Source organism: Hoplias malabaricus, chromosome 2 (genome assembly GCF_029633855.1).
Source record: "Hoplias malabaricus isolate fHopMal1 chromosome 2, fHopMal1.hap1, whole genome shotgun sequence".
In the NCBI taxonomy this organism is placed as follows: domain Eukaryota; kingdom Metazoa; phylum Chordata; class Actinopteri; order Characiformes; family Erythrinidae; genus Hoplias; species Hoplias malabaricus.
This window is the reverse complement of record NC_089801.1, coordinates 35,680,931-35,698,904: the sequence shown is the minus strand read 5'-3', so window position 1 is coordinate 35,698,904 and position 17,974 is coordinate 35,680,931.

Sequence of the window (17,974 nt, the reverse complement as noted above, 5' to 3'; positions counted from 1 at the left end):
GAGGAAAGCTGACTAACAGCTGTACATTCATCCCAGAGGTATATTCCATTTAAATCTTAAATTGGGTTTGTGCATAATTAAAGAGAAATCACTGTATTGGTTGGATATATAAAATTTTATTGAATGTAATATATGCTGTGAATGAAGTATCTTTTTGGGTTTTATATCTGCAAAGAAAAGAGAAAATATGTTAACTTTATTGTATGGGGAAAGTACATGGAAAATGTGAAATACTTACCTTGTATGTTATGGTTCTGAAGACCTGTAATAGAAAAGTTGTTTTAGTTAGTAAGAAACTTTGTGTATTGTAATGTTATTATTACGTGATGTAATCACAAGAGATTGAATATAACTAAGAGTGAAGGTCAGTGTGATTTAGATAAGTTTACTGTACCTGTTTTGCTTAAGCAGGTCAGGTTTTTAGAGGGCATTGGAAGTCCTGGAGAGTGGATTCCCCTTTCATCTTGGAACCCTTCTGTGAAATTGATGGCGAGCCACCCAAAAGAACTGACAGATCTGACCACTCTTGTGTTGTGCTGAACTACCTGGTTACGTGGTAGGGCTACAATTGAGAGACTGAGACACATTTATTTTTCTTTCCTCATTGCACCTAATGGTTTAACAATTTTATTTTATTTTATTATTTTTTATATTACTTGATTAGTTGTTATTTGTTGGGTTATTGATATTTAAAGGTGTAACCAACATATCTCACAACAACAATAATATCTCACAAGCCAATACTAGTGTTTTGTATGTTTAATAGTATATGTATGTTTTTCTAGTAAAGCCAATCATTTACTTTTACTTTTTCTTGTTTGTGGTTCATGCTGACACACACCCCCACCTCCTTAACAAGCCTAGACATACTGGTCCTTAGAGTAGCAAACTCCTATATTTCCTGTGTCTACTGAGCTTAATTGTTGCTGTATAGTACACAGATTACCAGGTTAGACAAGAGACTTGTTACAAATTGTGGCGAGCCAGCCAGGAGGTGGCGCTGTTGTCAGCATAACAATACATCTTGTGATTCTCAAATCTTGAATTTATAGAAACAATTTTGTGACACAATACAATTGCAAAATGGAGATAATACAGACAGAAAATGTGAATATTCCAAACTCCCTCATAGTTAGTGGTTTAACTCATACTAGTGTAGATGAGGAACTCTTTGACTATCTGAAAGAATATGGGTCAGTTGCTAGACTAGTACCAATTGAAAACACAGTATCTGAGTATTACCAGCAGGTAATTGTAGAGTACAACTTCAATACAGCAATAAAGTCGTTAGAGGCTTTGCTGCCCCTTGAGTATAAAAGTACTTCCAATTCCGAGATTACTTACCAGATTAAAGCCCTTTCCTCTGTATATGCAGTCAAGGCAGGGAATAAAGCAACCAAGTCTTATCTCGAGGAACTTCAGAGTGTTGCCAAATTGAGTGGCAAGAGCCTTACTACAGTACTGCAGGAAGAATTAACAAGAGTTAATGAGTCCATTGCTCAAGCAGCCCAGGGTCAAACCCTAGAGGAAGTACTGGGCACTAGTGAAGATGACAATGCTAATAAGTTAGAATCCATGGTTAATGTTGACAGTACTCACCAGTTTACTCCTATCATGTTCTCTCAGTCCACTTCCCCTAACAAGGAGAGCCCTGTTACAGACACATTCGCTTTCGATCCACTGAACAAAGCAAGTGAAGCTAGTCCAAAGCCTGCTAATGTCTATCCACCAGAAGTCCAAAGAGTGATAGTAGAGCATATAGTGAAAACTGGAGACGTGGCATCACAGTCACATGCTTACAGCAGACTTAAAACTTTTTCAGGGAGATTTCCTTGTCCTTCTAATGAAATAGACTATGACACATGGAGAACAAATGTTGAGTTGTTGCTTCAAGATCCATCCATTTCAGACCTAGACCGATCCAGAAGGATCATTGACAGCCTATCACCACCAGCTGCAACTGTAGTCAAACCTTTAGGTCCTTCTGCTTTACCCAATACTTACCTGGAATTGCTTGACTCAGCATTTGGAGCAGTTGAGGATGGTGATGAGCTTTTTGCCAAGTTCTTAAACATGTTTCAGAATGCAGGTGAAAGACCCTCATCATACCTTCACAGACTTCAGGTCGCACTAGTGAAAGCCACAAAAAGAGGAGGAATTACAGCTAACAAGCCTGAAGATCAGCTTTTAAAGCAGTTCTGTCGTGGCTGTTGGGATCAGTCCATTCTTACAGAGCTCCAGTTAGAGCAGAAAAGGGCTAGTCCACCATCTTTCCCAAAGCTACTCTTGATGTTGCGTACAGAGGAGGACAGACAGGCTGCCAAAGCAAGACGAATGAAGCAACATCTTGGTATGCCCCGGCAGAAAGTTGTGACCAGTGCACAGGTAAATTATATTAGCCCACCTAGTGACAGTCAGCTACCTAGCCATGCTGAACTTTCTGCAGAAACGCAACAGCTTAAAGCACAGGTTGCTCAGCTCAAAGCTCAGTTAGCTAAGTTGACTCCATCCAAATCCCACAAAGTTAAAAATGTCCCACCTAAATATAATGAGTCTTCCAGTTCTAACACAAACCAACCCCAAGCAACTTTAACATCTGTAAGTAGCACGAACCCTGCTGCCAAGCCAAAGCCATGGTATTGTTTTTCCTGTGGAGAAGATGGGCATGTTGCTAGGTCTTGCATGAATGCGCCCAATCCATCTTTAGTCAATGCAAAAAGAAAAGAACTCAAGGAAAAGCAGCAGCAGTGGGAGGAACAGAGCAAGCATCCGTTAAACTTAAGGCAGTCCTTGTCGCGGGACTGACAGGGACTAAGAGTAACAAATGTCCCAATCTGAATAGAAAGACACAAAGGAAGAATGAAAAGGTCATTTTACCAAATAGACTTGTAGGAACAAAGTGCACAGCCAAACTCCTCATAGCTGGGTGAAGTTGTAATTGTCTTTTAGACACAGGTTCGCAAGTCACCACGATACCACATTCTTTTTATGAAGTTCATTTGTCAGAACAGCCTATTCAACCACTGACTAACCTGCTTGAGGTTGAAGGAGCCAATGGACAGCCTGTCCCATATGAAGGCTTTATTGAAGTCAACATCACATTCCCTAGAGAGCTTTCTGGAAGAGAAATTGAAGTTCCAACCTTAGCACTTATAGTCCCAGATTTCCGCTTTAATGAGCATTCTCAGGTGCTCATAGGAACAAACACCCTTGATGTTTTGTACAGTCAGTACTATCAGCTAAGGAACCCCCATCACTGTCCTAGCCTTTATGGATACAAGACTGTGTTAAAGGCACTTTCCCTTCGCGAGAAGCAAGCTGCAAGTGGTCGAATCGGGTTAGTTATGTGGAAGAGTAAAAAAACACAAGTCATACCTGCCCATCAAAGCATCTGCCTTAAAGGAGTTGTTCGTAGCAGAGTCAATGCCGAACAGTGGGCAATAATCGAAGCACCCCCAACTTCTTCTTTACCTGGAGGCATTCTTGTGTCCAGTTGTGTGTTGACCAGTCCTTCACGTGCTTCTTATAAGTTACCGGTAATACTGAAGAACGAAACTAGTCATGACATCACAATACCAAATAACAGTATAATAGCTGAGCTACATTCCATCACAAGCATTATTTCTGAACCTACATTGCCAAAAGATGCCAGTGCTAGGGAGGAGAAAAGTAAAAGTACTGATTTCTCTTTTAAATTTGGTGATTCCTTACCTGAGGAATGGTGTGAAAGAATCTCAAAGAAATTGAACAGCATGCCTGAAGTGTTTGCTTTGCATGACCTGGATTTTGGTCATACAACAGCTGTGAAACACTACATTAAACTTCATGATGAAACTCCCTTTAAGCACCGTGCTAGACCCATCCATCCACAAGATCTTGAAGCAGTTCGCAAACATCTTAGAGAATTGGCAGATGGTGGTGTCATTCGAGAGTCAGAATCCCCCTTCTCATCACCCATTGTAGTGGTACGCAAAAAGAATGGAGATGTAAGATTGTGCATTGATTATAGAAAACTTAATCTCCAGACGATCAAAGACGCATATGCACTCCCTAATTTAGAGGAAACTTTTGCCAACCTCACTGGATCAAAATGGTTTTCTGTACTTGACTTAAAGTCAGGCTACTATCAAGTTGAAATGGAAGAGGATGATAAGGCTAAGACTGCATTTGTCTGCCCCCTAGGTTTCTGGGAGTTCAATCGTATGCCACAGGGTATCACAAATGCTCCCAGTACCTTCCAGCGCCTGATGGAGCGATGTGTGGGGGAGATGAACTTGAAAGAAGTATTAGTATTCCTGGATGATCTTATTATTTTTTCCAAGTCTCTAGAAGAACATGAGGAAAGACTACTCAAGGTCTTAAATCGTCTAAAGGAATATGGACTAAAGCTGTCACCTGAAAAATGCAAATTCTTCCAGACCTCTGTTCGCTACCTAGGTCATATAGTTTCTGAGAATGGTGTCAAGACGGATCCTGATAAAATAGCTGCTCTGAAAACCTGGCCAAACCCTAAAAATCTCAAAGAGCTCAGATCATTTTTAGGATTTTCAGGATACTATAGGAGATTTGTTAAAGATTATTCCAAGATAGTAAAGCCTCTAAATGACCTGACATCTGGGTACCCTCCAAAAAGAAAAGGAGCCAAGAAACCAGACACATACAAGAACTATCGGAACCCCAAAGAACCTTTTCAGGGTAGATGGACAGAGGTATGTCAGCAAGCCTTTGAATCCATTATTGAGAAACTCACCACAGCACCAGTACTTGGCTTTGCAGACCCTAAGCTACCATACATCCTCCATACGGATGCAAGTACAACTGGGCTAGGTGCAGCCTTGTATCAAGATCAAGGTGGTCAAAAGAGAGTTATTGCTTTTGCAAGCAGGGGCCTTACTCACAGTGAAGCCAGATATCCTGCTCATAAGTTAGAGTTTCTTGCATTAAAATGGGCAGTGGTGGATAAATTCAGTGATTACCTGTATGGAAACACCTTCACTGTGGTTACCGACAGTAATCCACTGACCTATATTCTGACCTCAGCAAAGCTAGATGCTACTAGCTACAGATGGCTTTCTGCACTCTCAACATTCTCATTTGACTTGCAGTACCGGAGAGGCAAGCAAAACCTAGATGCTGATGGCTTGTCAAGAAGACCTCATGGGGAGCTCATTGATGATCCTGCTTCTCAGAAAGAGTATGAGCGTATTAGACAATTCACTCAGTACCACCAAAAAGAGCTACTTAATCAGAAGTCTGACCTTGAGGTAGTAAAAGCTATTTGTGAGAAGCATCTGGCCACAAGACAGAATGGCATCACTTTAGTGGAGTCACTTGCACTAGGTGCACATGCCATTCCTAAGGATTTAGTAGAGGAACCAGTCCTTCCAGGATACAATATTTTTCCCAAGTTCTCCAACGCGGAGTTAGCTGAAAAACAAAGAGCTGATCAAACGCTTGCACCAGTAATCTGTCAGTTAGAGACGGGAGAGAGACCACCCCCTACATTACGCCAAGAGCTGCCAGATATCTCTTTACTGTTAAGGGAGTGGAACAAGTTAGAGCTGAGAGATGGTGTTCTGTATAGAAGTAGACGGGAAGAGACCCAGACCCACTATCAATTGGTGCTGCCTTCAGAATTAAGGCCTATAGTTCTACAGAGCTTACACGATGAAATGGGACACATGGGTGTAGAACGCACCTTAGACCTTGTTAGATCCAGGTTCTATTGGCCTAGAATGGCCACTGATGTCGAGAAGAAGATACGAACATGTGGCAGGTGTGTCCGTCGGAAGGTTTTTCCTGATAAAGCGGCCCCCCTTGTAAACATTCTGACCACAAGACCACTTGAATTGGTTTGTATGGATTTCCTTTCCATCGAGCCTGACAGTAAGAACACAAAGGATGTCCTTGTTATCACAGACCATTTCACAAAATATGCTGTGGCCGTGCCGACACCAAATCAAAAGGCCCGCACAGTAGCGAAATGTCTGTTGGATACTTTTATAGTCCATTATGGTCTACCTGAACGCCTGCACAGCGACCAAGGCACTGATTTTGAGTCCATCCTCATCAAAGAGCTTTGCAACTTAGTGGGAATTCAGAAATGCAGGACAAGTCCATACCATCCAAGAGGCAATCCTGTCGAGCGGTTTAATCGTACTTTATTGAACATGCTTGGTACATTAAAAGACAAAGAAAAATCCCACTGGAGTGACTATGTGAAATCTTTAATTCATGCATATAACTGTACTAGGAATGAAGTCACGGGTTTCACCCCCTATGAGCTAATGTTTGGAAGACAGCCTCGATTACCAATTGACCTTGCTTTTGGACTACCTGTGAAGAACAATCGGAACCAATCCCATTCACAGTACATGACCACTTTAAAAGCCCACCTAGAAGAAAGCTATAAATTAGCCTCCCAAGCAACCATGAAAACTGCTCAAAAGAACAAAGTGAGGTTTGACAAACTGGTTACAGAATCTACACTTGATGTAGGTGATAGGGTCCTGGTGAGGAATGTTCGAATCAGAGGAAAGCACAAACTCTCTGACAAGTGGGAACCTACTGTGTATGTTGTTGTTAGACGAGCTGGTGAACTCCCAGTTTATACCGTGAAGCCTGAGAATGACGAAGGACCTCTTCGCACTCTACACAGAGATTTGCTGCTTCCCTGTGGATTTCTTCCAGCTACAGAGGTGGACCCTCCTAACTCATCGGTAAAACCCAAGAAACCAAGAACACGACAAAACCCGTGTGACGACACCAACGATGACATGAGTGATCTGGAGGATGAGACGGATGACCAGATGCCAACTTACCACTTTAGTCATTTTCAGCCTTCGGAAACTATGAGGATTATATATGAGTATGATGCTCCTTGCACTGGAGATAAACAAGGGAAAAGCAGCTCACCAAAGTTGCAGAATGTCCCAACATCACAATACTTACCTGTGGAGACCCCTGGTGAAGAAAGAAGAGTTGCAGACTTACCTGAGGGAGATCATGTGAAAGAAAGAGTCATACATTTACCTGAGAACTTACCTGGACCAGAAGATATAGAGCACTCACCTGTTTTTGAATGTCCAATGAAGAATTCTTGCATCAGCGAAGAAGAAATGTCCATGGTCTGTAACACAGTAGAACCTGAATGTGATAATGCAGATGTAATACAGAGTAGTGAGAGACCAGAAATTACTTACGCTTCATCTGCAGGGGAAAGAAGTTCATCCGTTGAACAGAAGAACCCTGAACAGGGTAATACTGACAATACTGAGTCCCAAGCGGAAACAGAAGACCATGTTAGGAGATCAAATAGAGACAGAGTACCGGCTAGAAAATTTCATTATCCAGAGTTAGGGAACCCCCTAGTTTCAGTAGTAACCTCATTGTTTCAGGGGTTAAATACTGCTATTACAAGATCTTTAAATGGCTTTGAGGCTAATGACTTTGACCCAAGGATGGTAATGCAGTTAGAAGTACCAGTAACATCTCAGCCCATGACATATGCAACGGGACGTGCATATATTTAGTCGGGGAGAGTGTAACCCCCATTTCATGTGAGATACAGATAACTCACAGTTAAAGCTGCTCAGCAGTTTAGGGGTTAATTTGGTTGAGCTGAGTGATGCACTAAGATGTGGCCAATCATATTGGACAATTTAGTTTGTCCCGCCTCAGCTGCTGCTTATTGGTGATAGCTAATCCAGCAAATAGCGTTTTTTTTTTTTGTTCTTTTCTCTCTTCATGCCCTGGAGGAAGGAGCTGTAGCTCCCAGTTAGCCTAAATAACAATTAAAATCACAGTTCCTTGTTGTTAAAAAAAAGTACCTGGTTGAAGATACAGCTACCAATAGTTGAAACAGTGTCAAGAAGACTCTCTGTGGTTTATAACTGACTTATAAACACAGTTTTTGGTGAGTTTAACGGCGTTCTCGCTAGCTATGCTACAAGACCGCATGGTCTAATATAATACTCAGTTCAGTAATATACATGGACAAGATTACTTAATAAAAACTGGATATAAGTTTAAATAAAGATAAAATATAGTAAAACTGTTGGTTTTAACTCAGTTTAAAGCAAAATTAAATTAATAAACGTCAAATAAATCAATGTTTTCTACTCATAGCAGTTGCTGGTTCTAGAGCTTTTGAGGAAAGCTGACTAACAGCTGTACATTCATCCCAGAGGTATATTCCATTTAAATCTTAAATTGGGTTTGTGCATAATTAAAGAGAAATCACTGTATTGGTTGGATATATAAAATTTTATTGAATGTAATATATGCTGTGAATGAAGTATCTTTTTGGGTTTTATATCTGCAAAGAAAAGAGAAAATATGTTAACTTTATTGTATGGGGAAAGTACATGGAAAATGTGAAATACTTACCTTGTATGTTATGGTTCTGAAGACCTGTAATAGAAAAGTTGTTTTAGTTAGTAAGAAACTTTGTGTATTGTAATGTTATTATTACGTGATGTAATCACAAGAGATTGAATATAACTAAGAGTGAAGGTCAGTGTGATTTAGATAAGTTTACTGTACCTGTTTTGCTTAAGCAGGTCAGGTTTTTAGAGGGCATTGGAAGTCCTGGAGAGTGGATTCCCCTTTCATCTTGGAACCCTTCTGTGAAATTGATGGCGAGCCACCCAAAAGAACTGACAGATCTGACCACTCTTGTGTTGTGCTGAACTACCTGGTTACGTGGTAGGGCTACAATTGAGAGACTGAGACACATTTATTTTTCTTTCCTCATTGCACCTAATGGTTTAACAATTTTATTTTATTTTATTATTTTTTATATTACTTGATTAGTTGTTATTTGTTGGGTTATTGATATTTAAAGGTGTAACCAACATATCTCACAACAACAATAATATCTCACAAGCCAATACTAGTGTTTTGTATGTTTAATAGTATATGTATGTTTTTCTAGTAAAGCCAATCATTTACTTTTACTTTTTCTTGTTTGTGGTTCATGCTGACACACACCCCCACCTCCTTAACAAGCCTAGACATACTGGTCCTTAGAGTAGCAAACTCCTATATTTCCTGTGTCTACTGAGCTTAATTGTTGCTGTATAGTACACAGATTACCAGGTTAGACAAGAGACTTGTTACAAGTTGTAAATCCCTCAGCATCACTGCTGGACAGAGAATAGTCCACAGCCAAACACAGCCAGCAGAGAGTGTCCTGTGTCCACTGATGACAGACTCGAGTACAAGCTACTCCACATCATATCTGCTGTTTGGGGGTCCTGAACATTAGGGTGAGAAACCAGAGTGCAACTCCAGAGTGACTTCTGTGCTCTATGCTGTCTCTGTCATCCGCTACTCCTCCAGCTCATGCTACACCTCCAAAGAGATGCCAGAACAGCATGGAACACCTTATAAACACTACACTAACTTCCCCAAAAGCCCCTACTATCTCAAGACAGCTCATATGCTAGCACATTGTTCTTCTACCAGCGAATACCAGCTTGGACCCCGGGAATTGTCGCTTGCGGCTATATTTATTATTGCTTTTACCCCAGTACTTCTATCACTCTTACATCATTACTCTAGTATAACTACACTACAGCAAAATGACAGACTGAACTGGTGATACTGCCACTGTCGTCTTTGGCTGCTCACCTGGGTCCATGGGGGTACAGTCATTGGTGTGCAGTGGGGAGTGTGGAGCACTCGTACTTGTGATCTGGATTCCCAGCCTCTCCTGCTGTTCTCTGCCAGTGAGGAAGTTGGTGATCCACTGGCAGGTGAGGGCCGGCACACTGAGCTGGGTCTGTTTGCTCTGTAGCTGTCCTGTGATTCTTGTGGTATTTTGACCAAAGCAGGTCACAGATGCTTCATTAAATCCCAGAACTGTGTTCCCTTGTGAAAAAGGGCTACATATGTCATGTTTAACAGAAGTTTCCAGAATGTCAGGGGAGCAGTGTTTCAAGTTTAACAGGGTAATGTACGTCCACATTAACCCTTCATATTCCCCTGCACTATGTACTACCCCATGTGGGAGAAAAGGGAGAAACGGGAGGAGTATGTTTAATATGCAGATGTGCTTTACTCCAGATGTGAATAGTATTTTTGGGGAAAGGTTCTCTGTTGTTCTTTTCAGATGTGTTGTGTTTGTGGAGTATAGATCCAGCTTTAATGGAGATATGGTTCTGACGCCTGCTCAATATTCATATACAATATCTGTGTGATTAAATGAATGCCCTGTCTTTATCATTTCAGCACAACAGAATTCTGATCTACAAACTCAGACTCAAAGTCTGAGAAGTGTTGTTTCTTCACAGAAGACTGGTGAGTTTTTACCATTTAATCCATCAATCTCAGTGTTTATTAACTGTTAATTAATGTCTGTGAATAATTACTAATAATTGTCATTAATTGTCTGTGTTATTAGTTCCTCATGAATGTGTTTAACTGCTCTTTTCCACACGCCGTTCCTGACACAGAGACAGAATCTAAACAGTGCTCTTGTTTCTGCACTGGCTGAAAAACAGAGATGACGCCTCTATGATTGTGTTTCTCAGTGTGGAGAACGTGTGAACCTGTTTAATTATGATCTAAAATGTAGAATTCATGATTTCTTACAGATTTAGAAGAAAACGCCAAACAGCTGAAAGAGAAACAGAACATTATAACAGAACGAGACACAGAGCTAATGGAGAGAGAGACACAGCTTCAGGAGAAAGACAGACTTCTCACGGAGGTCAGAGATGAACTGAGACAAACCAGAAGTGAATTAGAGCAGAATCATAGAATACAAATGGAAGAGATGGAGAAAAGACTTCAGGAGAAAGACACAGTTCTAAAAGAACATTTAGAGACGATTGATGAAAGAGACGCGTTATTAAAGGAGACAAATGAAAGACTTGAAGGTGTTAGTGAACAGTTTAAGGAGAAAGACACAGAGCTGGAGAATGTGAGGAAACTGCTGAGAGAGAAAGAGTCTCTACTGGATGACACAGTGAAAGAGGTGGACAGCTGTAAAAATCAACTGGAGACACAGAGAAAGGAGCTGCAGGAAAAGAGCAGCACACTCCAGAAGATGAAGATCCAACTGGAAGAACAGAAAACTGAAGTGAGTGAAAAAGACAAACAGCTTGAAGAGAAGGAGAGGATTGTAAGTGAGATACACACACAGCTAATGGAGAGAGAGGAGCAGGTTAAAGAGAAAGAGAGACTTCTAGAGGAGAGAAACAAGCAGCTGCAGGAAAGAACACATCCTCCATCATCAGTTCCAGTCAGAAGGAGAAACAGCAAGCAGGGGCTTCCTCCAGACTGTAAGTAACTGACCAGGTCACTTCAAATGCTTTCTGCATTTTAATTATTTAAGTATTTTTTTATTACTGTGAAGGTTTTATCACGTACTGTCTGTGTTTAATGTAAAGGAGGATTTGATTTATGATTAAAACAATATTATAAAATATGTACTATATATTTTAGAGTATGTTTTATATTTGTTTTTTATTTATTTGCTTGTTTGTTTATGGAGGATAAACAGCAAAGAATCCATTCCTCCAAGCAGTAAATAATCACACATTCATATAGTTTCTGAAATGTTTCTCTAGACAGACCATTCTCTCACGCTCAGTAATAAATGAACCCCTTCATTCTTGTTGATCTGCAGTGAGTGGAGAGTCTCCTCCAGAGTCTGGTGGTGTATCAGAGCTGAGGCTGGTTCTGCTGGGGAGGACTGGAAGTGGGAAGAGTGCAGCAGGAAACAGGCTCCTGGGCCGAGAGGAGAGGAGCAGGGCTGGAGCGTCTACAGTGAGGCAGCAGAGTGAGAGCAGACAGGGCCAGGTGGCTGGGAGGCAGGTGACTGTGGTGGACACTCCTGACTATTTCAGTCATGGACTCTCTCTGGACGAGCTGAGACAGGACGTGGGACTCTGTGTCCGTCTGTCGGCCCCAGGACCCCACGCCTTCCTCCTAGTCATACCAGTGAAGCAGACCTCAGGAGAGGAGAGAGACATGCTGCAGAAAATGGAGGAGATGTTTGGAGATAGATGCTGGAGGAACACCATGATCCTCTTAACCGTCACTGATGAAGACCAAGAGAAGAAGCTTGAAGAGTTTGTCCAGTCAGGAAACCAGGAGGTCCAGAGCCTTGTGGAGAAATGTGGGAACAGGTTTAACTGTCTCAACATTAAGGAGAGTGGAGAGGGGTCTCAGGTCTCAGAGCTGCTGGAGAAGATCCAGAAGATGGTGGAAGGAAACAGAGAGGAGTTCTACAGCAGTGAGATCTACCTGGAGACAGAAGCTCAGATCAGAGCAATGGAGACAAAGATCATGAAAAAAATTGAGGAACAGAGGGTGAAAGAAGAGAGAGAAATGAAGGAAAAACATGAAAAGGAGCTGCAGAACTCACTGAGAAGGATAGAGGGAGCAGTACAAGAGCACGAAGGAGAGATAAAACAACTTAACGACTGAACAACTGACCTAGAGAGAAGAATGAAAGAAGAGAGGGATGAAGAGAAAAGGAGAGGACTGGAACGAGAGTTGGAGAGAGAGTTAGAGCGAAGGACAGAAATGGAAGAAAAGGTGAAGAGACTGAAAGAGAAAAGAGAGAGAGACAGGTGTGAGATGGAGGAGAGACACAGACGGGAGATGGAGGAGATCATGGAGACGTATGAAGGAGAAGCCAGAGCTGAAGCAGAGAGAAACTTAATGAAGATCCTGCTGCCTGAACTCCAGAGAAATATTTTAGCTTCAAAGTCAAAGGCTGAGTGTCCGAACTGCAAGACTCGAGGGCACAAATCTGATCAGTATTTTAGGACAGCAGTTGCATGTGCGTGCATAGCCACATCAGTTGTTGTTATAACGAGGCAACTGTGGAGGTGTTAAGAGGAGCAGTACCTGGGAAAATGAAACAAATCATCACATTGATAACGGACCATGAATTATTGTTTATTTACTCTTTATTTAAGTACCAGTTGTGTTCATGGTTCTGAGTTCTTTAGAAACAGACAACAACAGAAAAGGGAGGTGGTCTTTGTCGTGTTTGTTGCTGAAATCACTGTGTGCACTAAAGTTAACCAAGAGATCTGGACCTGCTCAAAGAGCAGCAACTGGTGAGAATGTGTGGTCCTGGGGTGAGGAAACTTAAAGACAAGTTTTACAAATCTAGAGATCTACAGTTCTCACAGCAAAACAAACTCCCTGTGCTGTTTGTGTTCATTCAGAAGCTGTCTTTTAAGGTGGAATAGTGTGTTTAAGTCAGAAGTGACTGTAGCTTGTTTGTAGTCGAAGTGTAACTGGTCTGTACGCCTTTATTCACTGTTTGAATTATCACAGAAACTCATTTGTAACTCAAGTTGTTACATTTGTATCACTTTCTGTCTGTGTTTACTTTCATGCAGTAAGCACTTTCCAGAATTTGGAGTCGGTTCGACTTTGTTATGCGTCTGAAACCAAAAATAAGTTAATATTACCCACGTATGGAGCAGGAATAAAGCAACATCCTATTCATGTTTAATTTCATTTAAATATTTTTATACTCCCCACTGTCCAATGCCTCCAGATGCTGTTTCTCTGTTGTGCCTGAACGGCAGCGGGCTCCTGAACCATTTCAGACCGAGATAAGAGACTTTTTTTGTTCCAGTTACCTAGCCAGGGATGTGTACAAACACCAGACAGTACACAAACAGAGCAGTGAGGAAACAAATACAAATAAATTGTAATCATTGCCTTTAAAATATTTTTTTTTTTTTTGTGGGAGTGTGGAGGGTCTTCTGACCAGGGTGGGCTACTCATCTTTAGCTCAGATGTTTGTGGTGGTAAATAACAGTGTTTTTTAATTATAGAAGAGGTACACATTAGGCTGTGTTACTAAAAGTGTTTATGAAGTTTCCATGGGTCAACAACCTCTCTAAGATGATTCAGAATTTTAGAACAAGGTGGGGTTTCCTCAGTGTGTAGGGATGTCACATGATGGTAAAACACACACAAAATCCACTTTCCACAGTGAAACTCAGTCACCTGTCCAGAAAACAGATTTGAATCAGATATTAAACCACCTATAAATGTGGCTCAGATTTGATTTCATCAGATTTAATGTTGCTGTTCAGACTACAGAAAAATCCCTCTTCCTCAAATCAGAAATGAGTAGAAACCAAACCTGCCCTGCCGTTTGAACCAAGCCACTGTGAGAAATGATTAAGGATTCCTCAGGGTCTAAAGGAATCTCAGAGGTTTAAAGATTAATTTCACTGATGAAACAATTATATTCAGTTGTGCACAAAGGCATTTATTCAGTTTATTGTGATGATTATAGAGAGAGGGGCATCAGGAGGAGCGTGTGAACTGAAGACTAATAATGTTATTTTGGACCGTTCTCTAAGTAATTACAATTTAAACATATCCAAAAGGTCCAAAATACACCCCCACACGCGTGCTCGTTCCGGGAGCTTTGCAAAAACCAGTCGAGTGAAGTTCTAAGCGAATCAAAGTATTTATTGGATCCAAGAGAACTAATACATGAAAAAGTCTAATAGCCTTCCCAGTAGAGTTCTGACCTCTCCTGATCTGACCCCATAGTTTTATACCTCAAATGACGTATACCCTGCTGACAAGGCGTTTCTGGCTGATTAACATATATTAATATGCATAATTAGACATATTAGTACTCAGGTTTCTGGTGCATGCACCTATGACCCCAAAACACTCATCCTGCCCTTCTGACTCTGTAGGTTTTATTACCCACACTCCTGTTCTGTCACTAAGATTATGAGGGGTCAGTAATGGACTTTAAGGTCACTAATGGACTTTAAGGTCACTGAAGTGCCCTAAAGTTCAACTGTCCTAAATAACACTTGGAATTTATACTACTAGCCTAAGTGCAGATCTGTTAAAGATCTAAGAAATTAGAAAGATGTAAACACTGAGTCAGCATGTCAGAAGGTGTGCAGATTCTAAACTGTTTAAATGCATGGTTAAAATACTGGTTAATCATTCATCTGAGTACATATAAGATATAAGATTTCACACAATTATAAATGCTTAATCTTAACTAATCATTTAAGGATATTTGTCCACTAACACAAAGTAATAAAATTGTTTTCACAACAATTCCCCCTTATCACACTCTAAATCCTCCAAACATGTTTTTGACATGTGGTTAACCTGTGAGAGCGAAAACCTGTCGGGCAGCCAACCAACCAAATTTTTTGACAGGAAAAATTCTCCCACTGGCCCCTACTGCCCCCAGGCGGCCAAAATTTAATCATGTCAACAGGAGGAAATAACATCATTTCCCTATTTGTTATCTCCCAGACTACTTCTTCTACAACAGTAATTCCTCCCGCTCTTCCGCAAACTCCAACATTGGTAACATATATGGTGGTGGAGGATCTTTGCCCTCCATCATACGTGTTATTGTTCTCTCTATCAGGGACCTAATACAAGGTACACAGCAGCATCCGCACGTGACTAAAATAGCGGCGAATACCGCTACGGCTGAAGCCATAGATATGAACACGCCTTTCCATTGTCCAAAAGTTCTCTCTAACCACTTAGTGATTGGATTATCTACTCCCGTGTTTTCTGCCATTTCTCTAGACAGAGATTTTAGGGCTATTAAGGCTTTTGTCACCTTTCCATCTGGGGCCGTATTATTTGGAATTACAGTACAGCATACATCTCCGAACATATGACAAACGCCACCCTGATTAGCGAGTACCATATCTAACGCTATACGATTTTGTATGGTCATTAATGAAGTTGCAGATAATTGTTCTGATAAACCAGTTATTGCTGCTCCAGTAATGTTAGCCAATCTCATTACTTGGTAATTGACATAATTAATTATATCCACGTTCTTGTTTGGTGTGATCCAAATGAAAATACTTTCCCATCCTGCTGCTATCTGATCTACCAATTTATGTTCGTCTGGCACTCCGCGAGGAATTCCTATTGCGTCTATATAAGTGGGTGTGTTCTTAGTTAAGTCGAAATCATAGTCACCTGATCGTCTAAGCCTGTTGTGATTAAGAATGGGTTTGTGCGCGCCATACATAGTGATTGGGGAAATTAATCTAACCATAGCACAAAGGCCATGACTATCCGTAGGTAGTCTTAGCAATAAATTTAACCCTCCGCAGTAATAATACAGTCCTGCTCTAGCCCATGGTCCTATATAGTTACCGGAGTCATAATTAAATATAGTGTGGCACCATTTAGGATTTATGTTACCTAAGTGTTTTGTACTCCGTGTCACGTCACCTGCTGTATGATTAAAACAAGTGAAGTTACCTGATTCAGGAATCTTAAACGGCCCTGACCCGGTGTTGTTTGCTATGACTGGGAAAATGTTTACCAAGGCAGTACAATTAGCTGGATTAGCCATACGTGTTAAGTTAATCATACACTTAAATCCTATTGGGTCTTCTCTCGGAAATAATGGGGCTGGACCTAAAAACAATGTTGGTCTGGCTGCCGCACATGCTATGCACCCATCCATGTTAGCTTCTCTGGCTTGCGCATTTATCCATTTAATCCATAAATTACTCCCTTCAAACCCTGTGCTTAATTTTACGATTTGTTCGGTTGTCCATGTAGAATAATCTGTTCCTAATATAGACTGATTCCCCCCAGTGTTGTCTGTCATGTTTTTTATGTCCTCAACGGTGTCAGCTGTTGGTTTATTTCTAACTCTGACCCTAATCCATCCCACAGGGTCATTACCACTTACATCTACCCCGACCCCTATGAAAAATGCTGAAGACTTTTCCCCATTAGGGTCGGCTTGCCACTCCAATGCAATAGTTATCAAATTGGTGATTGGACCATTATCCCTTTGTATATTAAGTTTTTCCCATTTCTCCCGTTCGCGAGTCGCCCAACGTGTAGTCGGATTCCAATTTACATGTGTTGACCTCATCACATCATTCCACTTGTTACAGGGTCTAGCCTTATTAGCTGCTTGGTCGGTGTTTTGATTACATTTAGTATTGTCGTCTCGAGACCAACACAAATACACCGGCTCCCCCTTTTGCCCCAGCTGATTTGTACCACATTTAACCACTTCACATAAGTTCACTGTCCATGCGGTTGTCTCACCCCAATGATAGTCTAATTCTATACCTCCCCAGCGTGTGATGCATTTTGATTTCGGCTGAGAGACGGTTGATCGTTTAGTTCTATTTAGCTGTGATGTCAGGTCTTTAATTGTCGCGTTTGCCGGGCGTATGATTGCTGAAATATTGACACTTGTTCCCTCTACCGTTATTAATTGTTCCTGTGTGAAAACCATGGCCAGTGTTATTATCATTATACTCAATAGAGTAATTGTTATGATTACCTGGAGCCATATTGGAATATCAGGAGGAAGTACTGGTTGGTAATGTTGTCTGCTTTTTATCCTGTCACACCCCCTTTTACCATACCAAGCCATCATTAAACAATCAATGTGTTTCCCCACTAAGTTCCCTTCTAATTAAGAAAATATTATCTAAACTCTTATATGTGTAAGTGTTAAAGTTACAGGGTGCGTTTTTTTTTTTTTTTACAATTTGTTTAGAAAGTTCAACCTGCAAAAAAGGAAAAAGTTAACAGTCCAATCAACCTGTAAAAAGAAGAACAGTCCACGACAACCTGTAAAGAAAATAATAATATGTTCTGTATCTTCAACAGCTTCAGACAGCACTCCGTTGACACCTGTTGTTCGCAGAGTGTCCAGCAGGCACTTATTACTAATTAGATGCTTGCTTCTCCGTCTGGTGCTCCTCTGGTGACAGTGCTGGCTTGCACTGAGACAGGTGGTACCATGAGCTGCCTTTACCCTTCAGTCGAACCGCGTGGCTAGTTCTCTCTGTCACCCGGAATGGGCCTGTCCAGCGAGGTTCTGACCACTTTCGCTTGATGGCTCTCAAATACACCCATGGAGCGACGGCCACCTCAGGAGGTATCTCATTCTCCTCGTCTCCTCCTCTGTTTCTCCGTACCTGCACAGATAATTCCTCACACACTG